The following is a 20909-nucleotide window of genomic DNA, read 5'->3' as shown; positions in this document are numbered from 1 at the left end:
TTTTCCAAAGTGTCCTTATAGTATTCAAAATGACCAGGATGCTATGACGACAGTCTGGCTGGTTGATGAAAATAAGAGACTGCTTTGCTCAGTTGAAAGATATCATGTAAGGCAACTAGGTACAAGAGGTGGGTCTGACAGCTGTCCGTCAAATAGTCAATCAAATATGACAGCTATCAGTCAAACAGTCATAGAAGGGGAGGAATTTGTTTTTATAAAACTGCTATTACCTTGGTATCTGAATTAGATATGGATATAGCAAAAGAGAAAATTATAGTCTGAATGTATAGAAATGAAACTATCCATAATAAAACGCCTGCAAACGGAAATCAGCAACACATTAAAAGATGCCCCGCTATCAAGTTGGCTTCATTTTAGAGATTCAAAGATTGTTCAATGTATATAGACTAATAAATGCAATATATCACACAATTAAAATTAAGCATAAAAATCACATGACATATTATTAGATGTAGAAAAGTCTAATAAAATTCATGATCACTTCATAAGAAACTAGAACAATCATGTCAGCATAAGAAGGGCAATAGAATTACCAATTGTAATATAATGCATATAATGTAAGTAGAATATAAATACATGAAAAAATATTCAGCATCCCTAACCATCAAAACTGTACTGAGATTCCATCTCACCCCAGTCAGAATAGTTATCAGAAAAAAGCCAAAAAATCCCCAACAAATGCAGTCAAGGATACACCTGAAAAGCAACCCTGACACCCTGCTGCTGGGCACACAAAGTAGTCTAACTACTGTGGAATTCAATATGGAGGCTCCTTCCAAACAAAAAGCGTGCAGCTGGTGGGGTGGCAGAGTGGCTCTGGCTCTTGTAAAGACCTATGTGGCGACTTTCAACTTCCTTAACTCCAGTTCCAGGGACTCTGATGTCTTCTTCTGGCCTCCTCGAGCATTAGGCTTGCACCCAGTACACACACATACATGTAGGTAAACTATCCACACGCCTAACGTATTTCAAGAAATTGAAAAATAAGGAACTATCATTAATATTAACTTTGTAAATGTTAGCCTGGAACTTGCTGTGCAGCACAGGGTGACATCATGCTCAGTCTTCTTACCTCTGATTCTTTGTTTTTTCTTTTTTAAAGATTTATTTATTATCTATATGAGTACACTGCAGCTGTCTCCAGACACACACTAAAAGAGGGCATCGGATCTCATTACAGATGGTTGTGAGCCACCATGTGGTTGCTGGGAATTGAACTCAGGGCTTCTGGCAGAGCAGTCCATGCTCGTAACCTCTGAGCCATGTCTCCAGCCCCCTTACCTCTGCTTCTTAATGCTGGATTGCAGGTGAGTACCGCCATGTCTGGTGCCCATTATTAGTGTTCTTGACAGAGCTTAACAGTGACTCATTTTCTAGTCATACGCTCTTAGGGGGAGCTGAGCCCTCAGCACGTCTCAGCACTACATAATAAGGTTTAAGAAATTAAAAGTTATACAAATGTAAATTTAAAATAACAAGGTATGCTATGGTTGTTGATACAGCTTTGTCCAGAGTGGGCTGTTGAAAGGTCAAGGACAGAGTTTTAGAAACTGAAGACAAATCTGTTAAGAAAAGTCATCTGACATTGAAGAGTATCTGCTAGGATTCTTGCTCAGAGAGAGAAGAATAAAGTCGGATCAAGTGATTGATGAATACTGTCATGTGACAGTTTTAATTTCTTTGACACCAGACCTCATGTTAGTAATGATAAAACTATAAAGTACCAGAGGTCAGGTGCCACACTGTGGCTTCCACAAGCAAACAAATAGAACTTGAAATAAAAATTATAAACTTGCCTTTCACTGCTGCATCTGCAGCCTTAAGTATGCCCAGGCTAGGAAGGAGGCTTGTCTCTGGTATCCTCCACTGTGGTAAAAGGAAGGTCTGGTTGGACTCCAATGAGACCAGTGAAATCGCCAATGCCAACTCCCGTCAGCAGATCAGGAAGCTGATCAAAGATGGGCTGATCATCTGGAAGCCAGAGACTGTCCATTCCAGGGCTTGATGCCGGAAAAATATCTTGGTTCATGGAAGGGCAGGCATATGGGCACAGGGAAGTGGAAGGGTACTGCCAAGTGCTCGGATGCCCAAGAAGGTGACCTAGATGAGAAGGCACTGGGTTCCCAGAAGACACTATGAATCTAAGAAGATCGACTACCATTTGTATCACTGTTTGTACCTGAAGGTCAAAGGGGATGCACTCAAGACAAGTGTATTTTCAGGGAGCACATCCACAAACTTAAGGCAGACGAGGCCCAGCAGAAGCTACTATCTGACCAGGCTGAGGCTCACAGGTATGACTAAGGAAGCATGAAAGTGCCAGAACAAGTGTCTCCGGGCCAAGAAGGAATCGATCAAGACTCTATCCAAGGAGGAAGAGACCAAGAAATAATCTTCCCTCGTGTCTGTACATAGTGGCCTGCCTGTGGCCTCACGTACATCAGTCATTGAAATAAAACAAGCCTTAAAAATTATAAACCTGTCAAAAGTTTTTCAAAGAACTTAGGCACACCCGCCCACACACACACCATGTTAGTTTTTTTTTTTCATTGCTATAATAAAATATCTAAGACAATCAATTTGAAAGAAAAGATCGCCAGGCGTGGTGATCCATGCCTTAATCCCAACATCAGGGAGGCAAAAGCAGGTGCATCTATGTGAGTTTGAGGCCAACCTGATTTACATAGCCATGATTTACATAGCCAGTTCCAGAATGGAGAGACCCTATCTTAGGCAACTATGACAGCAGCAGCAGCAGCAGCAGCAGCAGCAGCAGCAGCAGCAGCAGCAGCAGCAGCAGCAGCAACAGAAAAAAGATGTGTTTTTGCTCATGGATTGAGAGGTTTAAGTTCCTGGCCAGTTGACTCTGTTGTATTTGTCTGTGGGGAGGTGATTTATCATGGCAGGGTGTTTATAGAGGAGCAAAGTTTCTAATCTATAGCAGTCCCAAACCTTCCAGGAAGAAGGACATAGCTTGAAGTTTCAATATCATATTCCAGTGCAACCCTTAATGACACAACTTCCTCCTTCCTGTTGGACCTTACCCTCAGAAGGTTTTGCCACCAACCATAGCACCATATGCTGGTGACCAAGCTCTTGGCACACGTGTCTTTTGAGATATTCAGATCTAAGCCATCAGACTTGCCCTGCTCCAAAGGGAATGTTCCTGGGCGAGTGGTTTTCCGAGAAGGCTGAGAAGGGAACACGGTTCTCGCAGTAATGGACCCAGTGTGCTACTTTTTTCATTGCTTCAAGTAAATATGCTGCAAATGAATTTAGGGAACAAAGGGTCTCTTTTGGATCACAGTTCTGGGGTACAGTCCATCATGACAGGAAAGGCACAGAGGTGAAGTAGCTCTAGCTGTGGGGATGGAATAGGGTGACAATGATTATAATTGCTTAGAGAATACTGGCAAAAGTCCTCTCTGTATGTGTTTCTTAGAGACACAGGTTTCCCAGGGTGTTTTCAATGCAGCATTGGTGGAATCTGCTCACGCAGAACTCTGCTGCAGAGGGCCGATTGTTCTAGTTGGAGGGCAGTTTTTGCATATGACTACAACTTTCATTCACACTAATACAGAGTCCAGTCTGTCGTCTAATAGGGATGTCGTAACAATATCACAGACTTGATGGTTTGTTGCAGTTCAGGAGGCTGCAAGTTCAAGGACCCGTGGGGCCTGAGCTTTGGTTTCTCCCTGCAGCTTTATCCTTGGTTTGCTGGAGGCTGCTTTCTGAGTGCTCCCCAGTCTGCCTTCTGTCTGTATTCCATTCATCTTGTGGATCTCTTTTGTAATCCACATCACCTCCTCTTTTAAGGACACCCATCCGATTGGTTAGACCCACCTGGATGGCCTTGTGGAAATCATCTCTTTAAAGGCCTTGTCTCCAAACAGTCATGTTCTGAGGTGCTGGATTTCAGTTCATCTCAGGTGCCTTCTTTCGTTTGGCTCTCAGTGTGAGGTGTTTGGAGCAGAAAAGAAACCACCCATTCTACCTCAGAAGGGAAAGGACAAAGCTCCCAGCAGAGGGTTCCATGGGACTAGTGCAGGGATCAGATGTAGTTGCCCCATCTTGATAGAACCCTTTCATCCCCATCTTTTAAAGGGAAAGCCACAGTCTAAATCAAATGGCCAGTTCTTGTGTGTCTGGAAGCTGTTTAATTTAACACCTGCTTTGTAGTCTGCACAGGTCCCAGGAGGGGCTACAGAGCGGGCAGAGCGGGCAGAGCGGGCAGAACTTAGCATTGCCCCGGGCACTGTCTAACATTGAGCATCTGCCTTTGGCAACTTGCACTTTGTTGGCAACTGAGCTGTCTGTCATCAGTCCCCAAAGCCCAGAGACGCAAATATATCTTAATTACATTGGAGAACACATGGAGGGGCACAGAGACCAGGGCAGTGAATCCAAAATGATACATCTTTGGGGAAGATCTCTGTGTAATCTGTTTGGCTGACCTTGAATGCCTCCTCTTTGAAGAGAAAGGAAACACAAGCAGAATAATAGTACATATTTCTTTAATAAAAAAAAAATTATTCTCTGGGCCTCATCATCCCCTGCCTTTCGTAGTGTTTTTGTTTGACAACCAAAAGCCAGGGGGTTGCATTTAAATTCTTGTGCTTTCTTTTTAATTGCTGGCTGGGGTGTGATTTCAGTAAAGGGGCAGGTGCCTGTCCTGGATGCTCATGCCGTGGTATTAACATTACTCCCAGGGTCTAAGTCTATCTAGCAGCAGGGGAAAGTGATACTTAATTGGATTTTTGCAATCTTTGAGGCGACAATCGTTCTTTTCTTTAGAAGCCGTATATTGAGTTCAGAGTTGAACCAGCTCTGTATCTCCCTATTAACTTCACAGACAGTTAAACAGAGGCATATAAAACTACATGACTAACAGTGCTCACAGCAGCTGAGAGCCAGATAAGGAAATCTCAAAATCCTGTATTGCAGCACATTGCGTGTATGCTAAATAACTTTTCAATGATCAATAGGTATGCAAAATCCTCTTTTGTCCATAGTGCTCTCAATACTGTGTCCCAACGCTCAGATTGATTGAGAAGGTGAGTTTGGAAGGCTTTCATGGGACTGCCGGAAGGAACTTGAAAGGTCAACCCCCAGGAGAGGCGAAGGAGACAGAATAGCCAGCATCCCTGACCATGAATGACACTTGTGGGCCACAGAAGCCTCTACCCTAGAAACTTGAGAATCACCCAAAGGCTTTGAACTAATCCAGATGTCTGGTCCCAGCCCAGACTAAATTGGAGTCTCTCAGGAATTGGACATTAGTATTTGTTCAAACTCCCTTGATGGTTCTCTTATGCAAGCCTGGGTTTTCGAGGCTTTGCTGTGGAGAGAAGACAATGGTTTTGCCAGTGATCTGGGACACCTGCTAGGAGCCTAGGTCTTTGAAATCACAAGTACTGGAGAGTTCTCTAAGGTGAGTTCTAAAACAATTCTTGCAACCCAGTTAACTGGCTTCTTATGGTATCATGGGTTTAGAATCCATCACGTGCAGGCACGGCTCACGCCTAATTGTCTTTATCCTTGAGTCAGGAGACACCTGTGTGAAATGTTATTACTGAATTAGTATTAACAAAGAAGAATTAAAGATTTTATAATCTGTGAACAGTGAATTTGTGACACTGACAGGGTTTCATGTTCCTGTGGGTTAATAGACTTCTTAAAAGAAATTCGACGTGACCTTTCCCCTGACGGTTTCCCCACTAGCTATTGTAGGTGTGAACTTAGACATTACCCATGAATTACTTGGAGTTTGTCATTATAAAAGAGCCTGAAAGGCTCTAACTATAACTTGGACATAGAAAGCCCCCCATTCTGCTGCCTCTGGGATCCTGTGGTTATGCTGGGCTGGTCCAGGATGTGTCAATCAGTCAAAAGAGCAGTGAGTTCAGCACAGCCACCAGAGGACTGGGAAGAACGGGGGTGGGGGGTGGGGGGTGGGGGTGGGGGTGGGGATGCGGTTTGAGGAGTTGAATAGCAAGTGTTGAGGGATTTGTTGGGATCCTCAGTTAATGGCACCATGATAGTACATCTTTATGATAATATAACTTGCAAGTGGTAGATACAGGTCATCCCTGGGAGGTGCGGGCAGCAGTTCTTCAAACATGATTCTGTTATCCAGTAAGGAAGAGAGGAGTGGGGACACAGCACGACTTGATAAAGAAATGTAAAGGGAGATGAGAAAGTGCTTTGTGTCTGCATCTGTTTTATGGAATGGCACTGGGCATAGGAAGATCTGTTTGGGTTCCGAGTTCGTAAGTTGCTGCCTACCATGAGTTTATATTTAAACAATACCACTTAAAGCAAGGTAGGATATTCTCAAGATACCATGAATGATCAGGAAAAACAACAACAAACAAACAAACAAACTAACTAACTAACAAAAACCCAATATTAGTAAGTTGTGTCTCACTGTAGTGTTTCTGTTTTAGAAACAGAGTAGGGGCTGGGGCAGTTAAATTCAGGGTACTTCCTGGTCTGCCAGGAGAACCTGAGTTCAGACTCCAGCACTCACTTGGAGCAGTTCACATAAAAGCAGGTCAGATCCGAGATAACTTCAGTGTAGAGAAGTAGGGGCCTTTGTGGGTTTTTTCTTTCAATTTTCTGTTCTTCCTCCACTTCCTGTCTGTACCTAAGGTACCTAAGTGATTAAAAAACCAGGAAACTAAAATCAAAATAAATTTTTACTTAAAAAGCAAGGCTTCCCTGTGTGCACTAAGTGCCTATAGCTGAGAGCTACACACACTCCTTCCTCAGATGAGCTCTGGAGAGGGACAGGGACACAGGAGAGATGTAGCCTCAAGGAGTTTCTATGAACAACTGACTCTTTGCTTGTCAACCAGATTTCTCTATTTATTTTAAATGAGTTAGTTCCTGGGAAGTGGAGTCAGAGGGCCAGGCAATTTTCTCTTTGGAGATTGGCAGCAAAGGAAGGCAGGACTACATTAATTATAAACAAGTCAATTAATTATGGCCCTCCTTCCTCTCGAGGGTCGGCGCTGGCAACACTGGGTCCAAGTTATTTAGGGAACTAGACACCCAAGATACCCTTTATGGAATCAATTATGTGGAAATAAATTACTCTCTCAGGTGACAATATGCAGTTGTCCCAGGACATGTGGGGAGGGGTGTCGTTTCATCTCAGTTTAGTCTTCATGCCACTTGCCATGATAATTAAAACCCTGAAGCCATTTGTGGAAAAGCTGAGGTCCCTGTCACTCTGCATCTTTGAATGTAACAATACTGATTGCTAAGAATCCCTGGGGTTTTATTCTGCTGAGTGATGATGTGTCCATATTTGAATAGGGTTCAAAGAGGTATGCCAGAACTCCCAGCAGCTCCTGGAGAGGCTTAGATGGCAGGCAAATTACGCCTGGAGAGAGGGCATCCTGGGAGAATATCAGAGTAGGAAACCCATAACGTGGTTTCAGAGCCCACAGTGTTCTGCTGAAAATGTCTGTGGCAGGAGGTGGCCTCTGCCATACAAGGTAACAGGCAGTAATGTGACTTAGTGAAACCCCTGCTTAAGAAGGGCCAAGGAAGGACCAGTGAGGACAGAGGACTCCTTGCTTCCCTCAAAGCACAGGGCCTTTTTCTGATTCTCAGTGCCAGCATCCTTTATCCTGTCCAACATCCTTTATCCCACCCAAGGCCTTATCCAAGTGTGGATGCTCATGGCAGTTCAATCACACTAGGAAGGACCAGAATTCTCCAACATCACCCCCTGAGGGAGTGGATAAAGGGACCCGTGGAGGCTTCTCAGCAAGGGTATTACAGTTAGAAAAGCCACATGGAACCCTGGCCTCTGACATGGAGAATCTTCTAACAAGTCATGGACTGGTATAACACGTTGGTGGAAAACAGCCACAGATAAAATTGTGTGTTTCCATGTGTACACAAATATATTCATTTGTATTTCTAGAAACTGTCCTTTTAAATTTCATAAAACGGTTGGTCATTGACGATGTCATGTAGTTGAACTCAGGGCTTCTCAACCTTGGGACTTCCGGCATTTGTGCTAGAGAATTCTTTGTCAGGGCACGGGTGTGTGGAGTCCTGTGCTCTTAGGATGTGTAGCAGCATTTCTGGATTCTACACACTAGATGCTAGTATTATCTAAAGTTGTCATGCCCCAATTGTCTCAAGTCATCTCCAAGTGTACCCTAAAGGACAAACTCCTGTCTTACAGTGTAAAAAGCACGTACTTATCCTGACTTATATCAATACAAGAAGACACTGTAAAGGGCAATATTTGCTATTCATTCCTTCTGAGAGAGGGGACTGGAAATGGACGTTGTGGTTTTAGCTCACCTGAATTTTATTTTAAATTATTTCTTTTACAATGAGGTCACCTACCTTGGTTACCTGTGTAATGAAAGTAGGATTGTGTTTAACTGGGAGGGTTCTCCTGTCCCATAGAAAAAGGTACCTGGCCTCCTTACATTGCTTGTAGCCCTGAGTATTGGATTGGAGTTTTAGCAGGGCTGTTTATAGGCCTTTATTAAATGTTCTTCTCCTGGGGTGGAAAAGTGGAGACTGAGACCTGCCTTGCTTCAAGGAGCCAAGAAGGCTACAGTTTTGGGAAAACAAGTAAACAATCAACAACAAAACCTAAATCAACAACAAAATAACAGAGGCAAGAGAAAAGCCACCAAACACTTTGGCGTGGCCAAATTCTACAAGCTAGAGAGCAGAAAGAAGGGTGAAGTTGACTCACTGGATTAAAGTAGGGATGAAAATGGAGGCATGAAGGGAATATGGATATAGACAGGAAATAAGCAGTATCAAGCCACAGGCAAACTCTACAGTGTGTGTGTGTGTGTGTGTGTGTGTGTGCATGTGCGCGTGAGAGTGTGTGTGTAAAACTGGTGTATGAATGGTCATGGCTGAGTGGGGCCATGGTTCACTGAGCTGGCTGTCATTAGAATCTTCAGGGGAAATGAGGAAAAATACATCTTTAGACCCCACTGAGTAAGAGGCCGAAAAGTCCGTGACTGACACTGAGACTCTGCTTTGGAAGACTGTTCTGAGGTCAGGGTATGCTCAGAACATTTCACTTCCGGAAGCCGGGAATAATACATGCATGATGCTATTTTCCAGTGGCTCCATGTTCTGTTCTCTGTCCTCCCAGCTAACCGTGTAAACCAGCACGGCGATGGTAATACTCTGAGGGGAACACTGGGCTGACCGTGAATGATAATGTTCTTCATAAATTTAATTTCCAAATGGTTTTTGAAATGGACTAAATTGTATTACCAAGTCATAATGAGCCATTGTTCTTCTTCCAAATTGGTGTTTCAAGATATTTAAAGAAAGAGACACACCACTAACTCATTTCACAGTAAATTATTAAGCACTTCTGACCACTAACAAAGCCATGAGACAATCAAAAAGAGAATGTCTTCTAAAAAGACACAGAAGAAGAGGGCTAATAAGACATAGAAAGAGGTCCTGGTACATGGGGCAGATTCCGTCAGAGTTGGGAAGAAGGTTGTAGCCTCAGTTGGACTCACAGTGATCAACCTTGTGGAGTTTTCCAACGTTTCTCCAGAGGGCCCACATATCTGGACGGTCACTGTTCAGTGCTCTACTGGGCTCTGCTTCCATGTATTACACAGGTGATCTGAACATTTAGACAACAAATTAGACCCTCACGTATTTTCTGAACATTTTAGTGTGAAAGAATTCAACATACAGGAACGTAAAATGTGTGCCTTGTGAATGTCCGCATCCCCTGTGAGAGGAGGCGCCAACAGCCCTGAGGACAGGTCCCTCTACTGGCTTTGTCTTCTGGTGCGGTTTGGTCTAAGTGCTGAGTGTCATTTGTATCACTTTCCCCTAACTGCTCCCGTATGCCTCTCCCAAGAATGAGGCTTTGAGTTTTACAGTTGTTTTTAGGAAGTAAACTGTAATTTTGTTATATTATTAAACTATAGTTTAGACTCAAACTTTTCACTGTTGTTTCAAAATGAATCTACAACAGAGCTAGAGCAACAGACCTCACTGTTTGCTTCCCCCCCGCCCCCCATCCCCTGTTCTTTCTTCCCCACTGCCTCTGTAATTTTTTTCTTAAATTAGGTTTCAGGCTAACTTCACACACTATATTTGGTTATCATTTCTCATTAATTTTTCTGAAGCTCTTCTCTGCTCTTTGAAGAGTCCAGCTTTATTACCCTGTAGATTCCAGATCTATTTCCTCCTGGGCCATTTTACTGGCTCCCTCAGCCCCTTTTATTTCCTGAAAAATGGGAAGTTAAGCCTGGAGGCTTGGCTGATAGATTCGGATTAAGACTTTTGATAAGCATATTAAATAGAACCATATTAATTGTATCACATTAGTCTTCTAAGGTCTTTTCTAAATGTTCTTAAAGGGAATAGGAATATATTCAGTGCCCAAATCCAGAGATTTTTTTTTTTTTATGGTATCAGTTTCATTTTTAGTGCAGACTGGTGCAAACCGGAAGCCAGTCTCTGCACTTGGGTTATCAAGGTGGTGGTGATAGAATGTCTCTCAGTGTTACCTCAACGTTTAGAGGTCTGTTTATCCCTACCACAGTTTCAGAAAGCACAGCTGGATTCTAACTGGGCCATGGAGGATGGGGACATTTTGAAATAGATGAAGAGTAAATGAAGCAGCCCTTCTTAAGATACAAAGAGGAAAGGATCACAAAAAATTGAAAAGGCGTATGTCAAAAAGTTTATAGAAGTTAACTTGAGGGGAGTTGAGAATTATACACGCCACCCTTCACTATGGGTTTTAATCAGCCTGAGAGATGTAGTTGTCAAAGGGACATGAAAAGAGTGTCACTCATAGCCCTTTTGAAAAACTTTTGTTTGTATGTGCGTATATGTGTGTCTTTGTATGTGTGTGTTTGTGTGCAGATGTACCTCCTAGAGAGTGTGTTGGATCCCCCGGAGTTGATGTAAGGCATTTCTGAGAGCCTGGATTGTTGGGTGGGTACTGGGCCCAGAACTCTGGTCTCCATCATTGATCAAGAAGTCCCCTCCCCTCCCAGGCACCTGGCTTCACTGGCATTGCTGGGTTGGAGAAGGCAACTACGATTCATCTTTCCCCTGAATTGAGCTGACAAGTTCCTTGATGCCTAATTTTATGTGTCAGCTTGATAAGGCCAAGAGGAGGCTACGTATTGGTCAAATATGATGTACTAGTAAATATCAAAAAGTATTTTCTCAGAATTGTCCTGTATGGATGAATGAAGAACATTTATTCAACTTTGTACCACAAAATTCATAAGCTCTCAAAATGAATAACATACAGAATGGTTTTTGGTATATATGAATTTGATCTCACATACAAAGTAAAGCTTGTCTTTTTGAGAGAGCGTGAGTCTGTTAAGAAAGGTCAGATGAGCAGTAGTGGCTTTATGTCAGGGTGCCCTAATGTGTCTGGACTTTTTGGTTGGAAATTGTGGTGGTTACCTTTAGTTGTTAAGTTGATCTAACCTAGACTCACTTGGGAAAAGAGTCTCAAGGAGGGATTATCTACATTGGATTGGACTGTAGATATGTCTATAGAGGGATTGTCTTTTTTTTTTATTAGATATTTTATTTACACTTCAGATGCCATCCCCTTTCCCCATTCCCCCACCCCTTAGAAAACCCCTATCCCATGTCCCCTTTTCCTTTTTGCATTTATACATTGTTTTAAAATAATGTTAATCATAAGCGTTATAAGTTTGGAATTGTTCAATCAGAGGTGTAACCCACTGACCAACCTAGATATAACGACTATCTTTGACTGGTGGAGATACATGAATATCTGCCTCCCTGTCTCCCCCCTCTTTCTCTCTTTTATCACCTAGCTTCTCCTCTCCTTCTTCTCCTCTTCTTACTCCTTTTCTTCCTCTCAGTACTCCTCCTACCTTAGCTCCTCCTACCCATCACCCTTCCTGTTAAAATGAAACTTTTCTCTCAAAATACAATTAGAGCATAATTATGCCAATTTGTACCAGTGAGGTACAAGATAGTCCTAATACCCAGTCCATCATTTTGTTGACTAACCAGCACCTCTGTCATCTATCCTAACTAAAACATTTAGTTCTGAACCTGGCTTTAGGATGAATGTCAGCTGACGACCATCCACTCAAATCTTTTCTCTTACGGTAAATAGCTATAAGTTTTCAACCCCGTCAGAAATCCAGAATGACTGAGTTAACTATAATTGTGGGAAGCACAAAGCATAGCTTCTAAAACTTAGCCAATTTATAGAGACCTCTGAACACCTGAAAAGCCCCTATACTACCGAACGTTGGAGCATCAAATCTTCAGCCTTCTGGCCCAGAATCATCTGACAGACCTTAGTGATGCAGGATTATTAAGGACTGATTACTCTGTCTAGGCAGATATAATCAGTCGACTATTCTGCATGTGTGTCCTTTTCTGGACAGTAATTTGTCTGTAGATGGAGAGAGGCAATTCTTGCCTAGTGGCTGTTACCACACAACTGGAGTAACTCCAAGGATGCTCAATTTCTTCTTAGAATCCACGACAGGAAGCTGTCAGGAGAAGACAGGTCTCTAATCAATATGAACATTAATATATAAATATTTGTAGCGTCAGTTCTATGGACTTCTGATGTTTTGAAAACCAACTATCCATGTAAGGTAACCTGGACTGTTGTCTGTTCACTCCTCTCAGCTATTTCTAAATAAAATATGGAAAACACCCTAACAATAAACTCAAAAATATGAATTTGCTATAGTCCCTTAACTCATAGGTTAACCGTCCCAAATCAGTTAAAAAAGTTAAAAAAGGGCTGGGTCTAGGCATTGTATTCCTAAATGTGTTATACAGGCACAATGCCCATGAGCGTATCAATATTCATCTCATTTTTATATTAATAAGAGGCTTGTACCAATGAAAACCTTAAATTTGAGATCAAAGTAATTTTTGTACCATTTAAGAAATTATAACTTCATCTTGATAATAATTATACAGATTTCTATCAATAGGTTATGGCTATGCAATAAGTCCTAGCTAATCCCCCCTGTTCCAACAAAACCACTACTTGTCCCTAGAAAGACAGACCATTATTAACCACATTAGTCCCCAAGCTCAGGGAATAGGGGCGCTGACTCTTCTTTAACTTCTTCAAGCTGATTAAGGGCATTGAGATTTTAGAAGAGGGGTGGAAGGAAGAGTAAGTTGATAAGCCTCTGATGCTGTGTCTTCACTGAATCCAGATGGAATTCCAGGACATCAGAGGTTTGGGCAGGTCTGCTCAGTATGCTTGATGAGTAGATACACCAAGGCTGTGTATTCTGCAATATACAATTCTCAGAACAAGTTTTAGTATCAAGAGAAAAAAAAAAATTCCCACCCCCAGGGGGCTTACATTTTTTTTTAAAGATGTTGGTTCTGAAGACTTTTTTCCCCCCCGCTTGTTAAAATTGGTTGTAGTATTTACGTTTCAGATTTTATCCCCTTAGCCTACTTCCTCCCACCACCCAGAAACCTCCTATCCCATCCCCCTCCTCATGCTTCTATGAGGCAGTGACTGCACCTACCCCCCCCCACTATCCCCTCCCCACCCTCACGTTTCCCCCCCCCCACTGTGTGTTCATTTTTTTTTTTTTTATGGGACCAAGAAACTCCTCTCCCACCTATGTCCGACAAGGCCATCCTCCCCTACATATACCTCTGGAGTCTTGGGTCCCTCCCTATGTGTTCCCAGGCTGGTGGTTTAGTCCCTGGGGGGCTCTGGTTGTTTGGTATTGTTGCTTTCCACCTGGGGTCAATAACCCTTTCTGCTCCTTCAGTCCTCTCACTAAGTTCTCCATTGGGAAACCCCTGATCATATCAGTGGTTAATTGTGAACATTGTCCTCTGAGTGTTTTAGTCTTTGGCTGACCTCTAAGGAGACAGCTATATCATGTTCCTCACATTATGCACTTCCAGCCATCCACAACAGTGTTTAGATTAGGTGGCTGTACATGGGGTGAATACCCAGGTGGAAAGGTCTCCTGATGGCCCCTCCTTCAGTTTCTGTTCCATGTTTTGTTTCCCTATTTGCTCCCTTGAGCATTTTTATTTCTCGTTCTAAGTAGAACTGAGGCATCCCCTCTTGGTCTTCCTTCTTCATGAGCTTCATGTGGTCTGTGGGTTGAGTCTTCGCTAATCCAAGCTTTTGGACTAACATCCGTGGAGATATGTTTGTGTAACTATCTTCTTTTGGGGTTTTTGGAAGATTACTTTCTTGCTTTTTCTAGGTTGTAGTTTCCCTCCTTGTGTTGGAGTTTTCCACCAATTATTCTTTGAAGTGCTGGATTTGTGTTGAGATACTGTGTAAATTTGGATTTGTCATGGAATATTTTGGTTTCTCCATCAATAATGATTGAGAGTTTTGCTGGGTATAGTAGTCTGGGCTGGCATTTGTGTTCTCTTAGGGTCTGTATGATATCGGTCCAGGATCTTCTGGCTTTTATGGTCTCTGGTGAGAAGTCTGGTGTAATTCTTATAGGTCTGCCTTTATATGTTACTTTGCCTTTTTCCCTTACTGCTTTTAGTATTTTTTCTTTGTTTTGTACATTTGATGTTTTGACTATTATATGGCGGGAAGTATTTCTTTTCTGGTCTAAACTATTTGGAGTTCTGTAAGCTTCTTGTATATTTATGGACATCTCTTTCTTTAGGTTAGGGAAGTTTTCCTCCATAATTTTGTTGAGGATATTTACTGGTCCTTTTAGTTGGGAGTCTTCCCCCTCATCTATACCTATTATCCTTAGGTTTGGCCTTCTCATTGTGTCTTGGATTTCTTGTATATTTTGGGTTAGTAGCTTTTTGTATTTTGCATTTTCTTTGACAGTTGTGTCAATGTTTTCCATGGTATCTTCTGCACATGAGATTCTCTCTTCCATCTCTTGTATTCTGTTGGTGATACTTGTGTCTATGACTCCTGATCTTTTTAGGTTTTCTATCTCCAGGGTATTGTCCCTTTGTGACTTCTTTATTGTTTCTACTTCCATTTTTAGATCCTGCATGGTTCTGTTTAATTCCTTTTCCCGTTTGGTTGCATTTTCTTGCAATTCTTTAAGGGATTTTTGTGTTTCCTCTTTAAGGGTTTCTATCTGTCTACCAGTGCTCTCCTTAAGTTCTTTGAGAGTGTTATTTATGTCTTTCTTAAAGCCCTCTATCATCATCATGAGAAGTGATTTTAATTCTGATTCCTGCTTTTCTGGTGTGATGGGGTGTTCAGGGCTTGTTCTGATGGGGGAGCTGGGTTCTGATGATGCCATGTAACTTTGGTTTCTGTTGCTTATGTTCTTGCTCTTGCCTTTTGCCATCTGGTTAACTCTAGTGCTGCCTGTACTTGCTGTCTCTGACTGAAGCCTGTCTTTCTAGTTATCTAGCTTGTGTCTGATCTCCTAGGGGTCCAGATGTCTCTGTGATCTTTTCCAGCTGCACTGATTACAGTGGTACCTCTAGGATGCCTCAGGATATGGTGCCTCCAAGGTAGTAGTCCAGCTAGGTGTCTGCTGTTCTGGGTGCAGTGTTTCCTCTAGAATATCTCAGGATATGTTGTCTGAAGCTCTGAGTTCATTTGTTCTTCTGTGGCTCTGGATTGAGTGGACCTTCCAGTGTGTCTCAGGTGGAATCCGGGGTCCACACAACAGCAGACCTGGCAGAAGTCTGATCCAGGCCTCAGATCCAAGAACTAGTTTCTAAGACACTGTCCAAGTTAGAGTGCCTGGGATCCCTGCTTCCTCTGGGTTCTTGGAGGTTGGGGGCAGAGCTGCCACCCAAGATCTGCTCAGTGCTCTGGCCCAGACCAGAAGGAACCAGTGTTCTGGGCTGGGGATGACTTCCTGGGTCCTTTTGGTTCCCAGTTACTCCCTGTTTAGGGCGGGCCCTGCTGTCTGCTTACCTAAGATACTGCCTGAGTTTGAGTGCCTGGGATCCCTGCTTCCTCTGGGTTCTTGGAGGTTGGGGACAGAGCTGCCACCCAAGATCTGCTCAGTGCTCTGGCCCAGATCGGAAGGAACCAGTGTTCTGGGCCGGGAGTGACTCTAGAGGGATTGTCTTAATTAAGTTAATTGATATGAGAAGACACAGCTGGCTGTTGGTGACATCATTCTGTAGGAAGAGGGAGACAGAATTTTATAGGCATGGAGGAACTGACTTGAATTTAAGCAAGCAAGCAAGCAAGCAAGCAAGCAAGCATTTAGCTATCTCTGCTCTTGGCTGTGGGTCAGATATGACTAGCTAGTTCCTGCCTTGACTCCCCTGCTTATAACTTGGAGTTGTACAATGGAATGAACTCTTTTCTTGAGGTTGCTTTTATTAGAATATTCACAGCAAAAGAAATGAAACTAAGTCAGAAATGAAACATTATTTCTTCAGTGTACTCCCGTCCCTATGTTTGGAACGGTGATGTATGTCCTGTGCCATGATGTGCTGAATGTATGTGATCTGCTTTTGGATTTTGATTTTTAAAAGAGATTATGATGAAGATATTGGCATGAACCTCAAAAGAGACTTTGAACTTCGGACTTTCAAACTTTGTTGAGACTGTGATAGACTATGGGAACTTTTGAAGTTGAACTAAATATGTTTTGCACTATGTTATGGCTACAAACCTGTGCAGGCCAGTGGAATGTGGTGGTTTGAATAGGTATGGTCCCCATAGATCCATGCGTTTAAATGCTTAGCCATAGGGAGTGGCACTATTAGGAGATACAGCCTTATTGGAGTAGGTATAGCTTTTTAGTGGAAGTGTGTCACTGGACATGGGCTTTGAGGTTTCAAATGCTCAAGCCAGGCCCAGTGTTATATTCTTTGCCTACTGTCTGAGGATCTGGAATAGAACTTTTGGCTTCTTCTCCAGCACCATTTGTCTGCATGAATGCTACCATGCTTCACACCGTGATGATAATGGACTGAATTCTGAGCCAGCTTCAATTAAATGCTTTCCTTTATAAGAGTTGTCTTTGTCACTGTGTCTCTTCACAGCAATGGAAACCCTCACTAGGGCAGTAAGCAAAAAAATTCCTGCCAAGGGCATTTAGTTTATGGATGGAGTATTTTTAAATGCATATAAAAACAACCAGAGCAATCGTATTTTCTGATTCTGGCTTTAAGCAGTTCTTGGGGGTACTGCTAAAAGGTTCTAAATGGCCACTTAATGAAGGCTTCACTATGCTTCTTAGCTTTTACTTACACTAGCTTTCTTATTTGAATTACAGTTTTTAGCCAAATCATTGTAATCTGACTCATTCTTAACTGGATTTCCTTCAAATACTTACTAGACACCTATGAAAACACATGGATAACATAATTATTTGAGTCATTGAAACAGCTGGTTCTGTTTTTAGGAATTTGTGCATTCAGCATCATAGCCTTGTCTTTTGCAATTACTCTAAGAATTGGGACCAAGAATTGATGTATTTGTGGGTCTCCCTGCCCTCATGGATTGTCAGCTAATTCGGTCCACAAGGGCAAAAGAACCCCTGTGAGTACCTATGGTGAATGACCACACTGGGGCCGCCTGTCAGTAGGCAAATCAACTTTACTTAGGGTGATTGAAAGCTTAAAAAGTTTTGGGGTACTGAGGGTAGGAACATCCAGGATGGGTAAAGGTCATTGGGTGGGTCTTTAGGGTACCTGGAATGCCTCATTAGCATTGGGGAAGCATTTTAGGAATCTCGGGTGCTGGCTGAATAAGTTTTGTCAGGAGGAAGAAAATTGATCCTATAAACTAATTGAGGTTAAGACATTCCCCAGGTAGAGACAAGGGTGGGGGTTTAGACTACCCTAGACAAGGTCAGAGAAGAAGCTTTGCTAATGAAGAGAGTCCTACATTACAAGCTGAGCCCCAGAAGGCTAACCAGTCAATGGTAGACTTCGACCTTAATTACCAGTTTTTTCCACATATATTCCCTTGTCCATGGGGAATTTCTACTGTTTTCTTTGTGGTAGGGCTGGGTTAAGAAACCTCTGGGCATGATGTCTGTGACACCCCTAATAGTTTACAGATGCAATATTATTAAAGGTAACTCTTTACCTTACTCTACCCAGGTCTTCCCTTAAAAGCTCTAGAAACCAAAAGCCAGGCACCAACTTCTGTCTGAATAAAAGTAGTTTCAGCAGTAGCTACAATGTGTCTTTGTTCCACAGCCCTTTAGTTTAATACAGCAATCTATTGTTGAAGAGGCACCTGGCTGGAAACTGTATCTCTTAGCTTCAACCGACAGTCTAGCAGCAGAGACAGGCATTTAAGCCAACAAGCCAAGTAGAAGTATATACAGCAGAGGTCATTCTGTCTGAACAAAGGAGTCTTCTTAGGGGAGAAGACCACTCTGCAGAGATTTAGAGGCTACTGATGGAGTCAGTATATGGTAATGCAGGGCAGGAGGTTCAGACTACATATTCAGCACATGCAAAAACAGAGTTTAACAAACAAACAAACCCCAGCAGGTGTGCTGTCAGTGTTCTGAGTATCAGGAGTCCTTTGTTTAAGGCAGAAGTGTCCATTGAGAACTCTCAGGAGTGGGGATCCTTAAAGCTATTTCTTGCACCACTTCCCTTCAAAGAGCACTGGCCCAGAGCTGGCTTGTTTCTTTGGGACTTCATTTTCTTCTCATGATAAGGGACTGATGAACAAGAATTATATTGGCTTTGGTAAAGGGTCCAGTCCTACCGACCTATGAGGAGTCGGGCTTGGAGCTGAGATGACTTACTTGCTTCGGTTTGATATTTTATGGCTGTCTCCCAGTTTGAGAAGGGGCAATAAACAGGTTATGGTGAGTGCAGCTAACAGTGTATCCTCTGATTTGTAGCCAGGATGGCTCTGGGTAAAGATTAGTAAGAAAATAACTGAAAAAAAAATCCTTACAGAATTGAAAAAGGTAAGTGATGTTTTAAAGACAAGGGGAGAAAAGGAATCACAAACTAGACTTACTGTGAAAATTAGAAGAAAAGTTTAGGGCAAATCTGTTTGATGGTTGTTATTAATATGGAAACGTTTAGGAAGAAGTTTATTGGATATTGCTGTTGCTCTTCATTGAAAACTCACGTTACAGGTAGAAGAGAACCAGCAGAAGACATCAGGTGAACAAGACACAGCAGTAGAAGGCTTCTTGTTGGAAAGTCGAAGAGCTGCTTCTCCACTGCACCCCTCCCCACTGCACCCCTCTCTACTGCACCCCTCTCTACTGCATCCCCTCCACTGCATCCCTCCCCACTATATCCTCTCCACTGCATCCCTCTCCACTGCACCCCTCCCCACTGCATCCCTCTCCACTGCACCCCTTCCCACTATATCCTCCCCACTGCACCCCTCCCTACTGCACCCCTCTCTACTGCATCCCTCCCCACTGTACCCATCTCTACTGCACCCCTCCCCACTGTACCCCTCCTACTCCACCCCTCCCCACTGCACCCCTCCTACTCCACCCCTCCCCACTGCACCCTTCCCCACTGCATCCCTCTCCACTTTCATTCTTGGCCCAAATAATGGATTCTATAGGGGTTCTCTAGAATTTCCTCTATTGTTTCCTTATAGTTCTATAAACCCCTGAGTAAAAGCTGAAACTGAGGAGGCCCTTCCAGAATACAAATAATTAAAAGTGGAGGAAGGCAAGAAATATAGATGAGCCTCCACAAAAACCGAACTTGTGAATGATGCATTTTGACAGACAGGGAAGGTGAGAATGTGGATAAACCTCACAAAGACCCAACCTATGAATGGTGCATTGGTCGGAGAATATACATGATTAATAGAATGAACTTGAGATATAAGATGTAATAGAAGACAACTCCTGATTTACAGAAACCAATTGGAATATAAGGATTGATATTGAGTGTGGTGGTTCATGCCTGTAACTGCGGCACTTAGGAGGCCGTTGATTTGAGGTTAGCCTATCTATGGAGTGAGGCCTTGCCTCAAAGACAATAATAATAATAATAATAATAATAATAATAATAATAATAATAACAACAACAATAAACAGTGTACTCCAGGCAAGAGTAAGAGTGCTATGATTGGATATATCTGGTTGAAATTTGTGAAGTACAAGAATTATTGATCTTTTCTTCTTTGCTGGATACTAAACATGATCACTCTCTACAACATTAGTAAAAAACAAAATTGTGGTAGTTTGAATAAGAACAGCTCTCATAGGCTTATATGTTTGAATGCTTGGTCCCCAATTGATGGAACTGTTTGGGAAGGAGTAGGAGGCGTGGCCTTGTTGGAGGAGGTGTGTCACTGCAGATGGGCTTTGAGGTTTCAAAGGTGCACATCATTCACAGTAGGCTCTCTGCTGCAAGCTTATGGATAAAGATGCAAATTCTGAGCTACTGTTCTAGCACCATGCCTGCCTGCCTTCACACCATGATAGTCATGGACTCTAACCCTCTGAAACTGTAAGCCCCAAATGAACACTTTCTATTATAAGTTGCCTTGGTCATGGTGTCTCTTCCCAGAAGTGGAACAGTAACTAAGACAAGAAGTAAACCCTTGTGTTCTTCATATACTTCCCACAAATGCAACACTGAGTGATAGCACTTAGATGTAAACCCAGGGAAGCCAGATGAGAAGAGATGCTATCTGAAAAAAACAAAACAAAACAAAACAAAGAACAAAACCAAAAAAACCCAAAACCCTCCTCAGGCTGCTCTTAGACTCCATGTCATCCAGAACCCCCGACAACCATATGCCTGCCTATAACAATGCCTCCTAACATGGTCCTCACACCAGAGTCACCTGTGGAGTGTTGTGAGTGTCATCCTTGACTAATGTAATCAAAACAGAAAGCAGAATAATCTGACCCCTGTGGAGATCTGCTCTCCTACAGAAGTTACCAGGAACAATGGAAATGATTATGCAAACTTCACGCCCATGCAGATTTGTGTGC

At 42.7% G+C, this 20909-nt stretch overlaps 1 pseudogene; it reads left to right on the top strand.

The window, feature by feature from the left end:
• The first annotated feature begins 1846 nt into the window (after positions 1-1846).
• Positions 1847-2413, top strand: LOC117720847 (large ribosomal subunit protein eL19 pseudogene; annotated as a pseudogene).
• The last annotated feature ends 18496 nt before the right edge of the window (positions 2414-20909 follow it).

Source organism: Arvicanthis niloticus, chromosome 15, assembly GCF_011762505.2.
Source record: "Arvicanthis niloticus isolate mArvNil1 chromosome 15, mArvNil1.pat.X, whole genome shotgun sequence".
NCBI classification, from domain to species: Eukaryota; Metazoa; Chordata; class Mammalia; order Rodentia; family Muridae; genus Arvicanthis; species Arvicanthis niloticus.
Note: the sequence above shows the minus strand (reverse complement) of the source record. Positions and strands in the feature narration are given on the sequence as shown.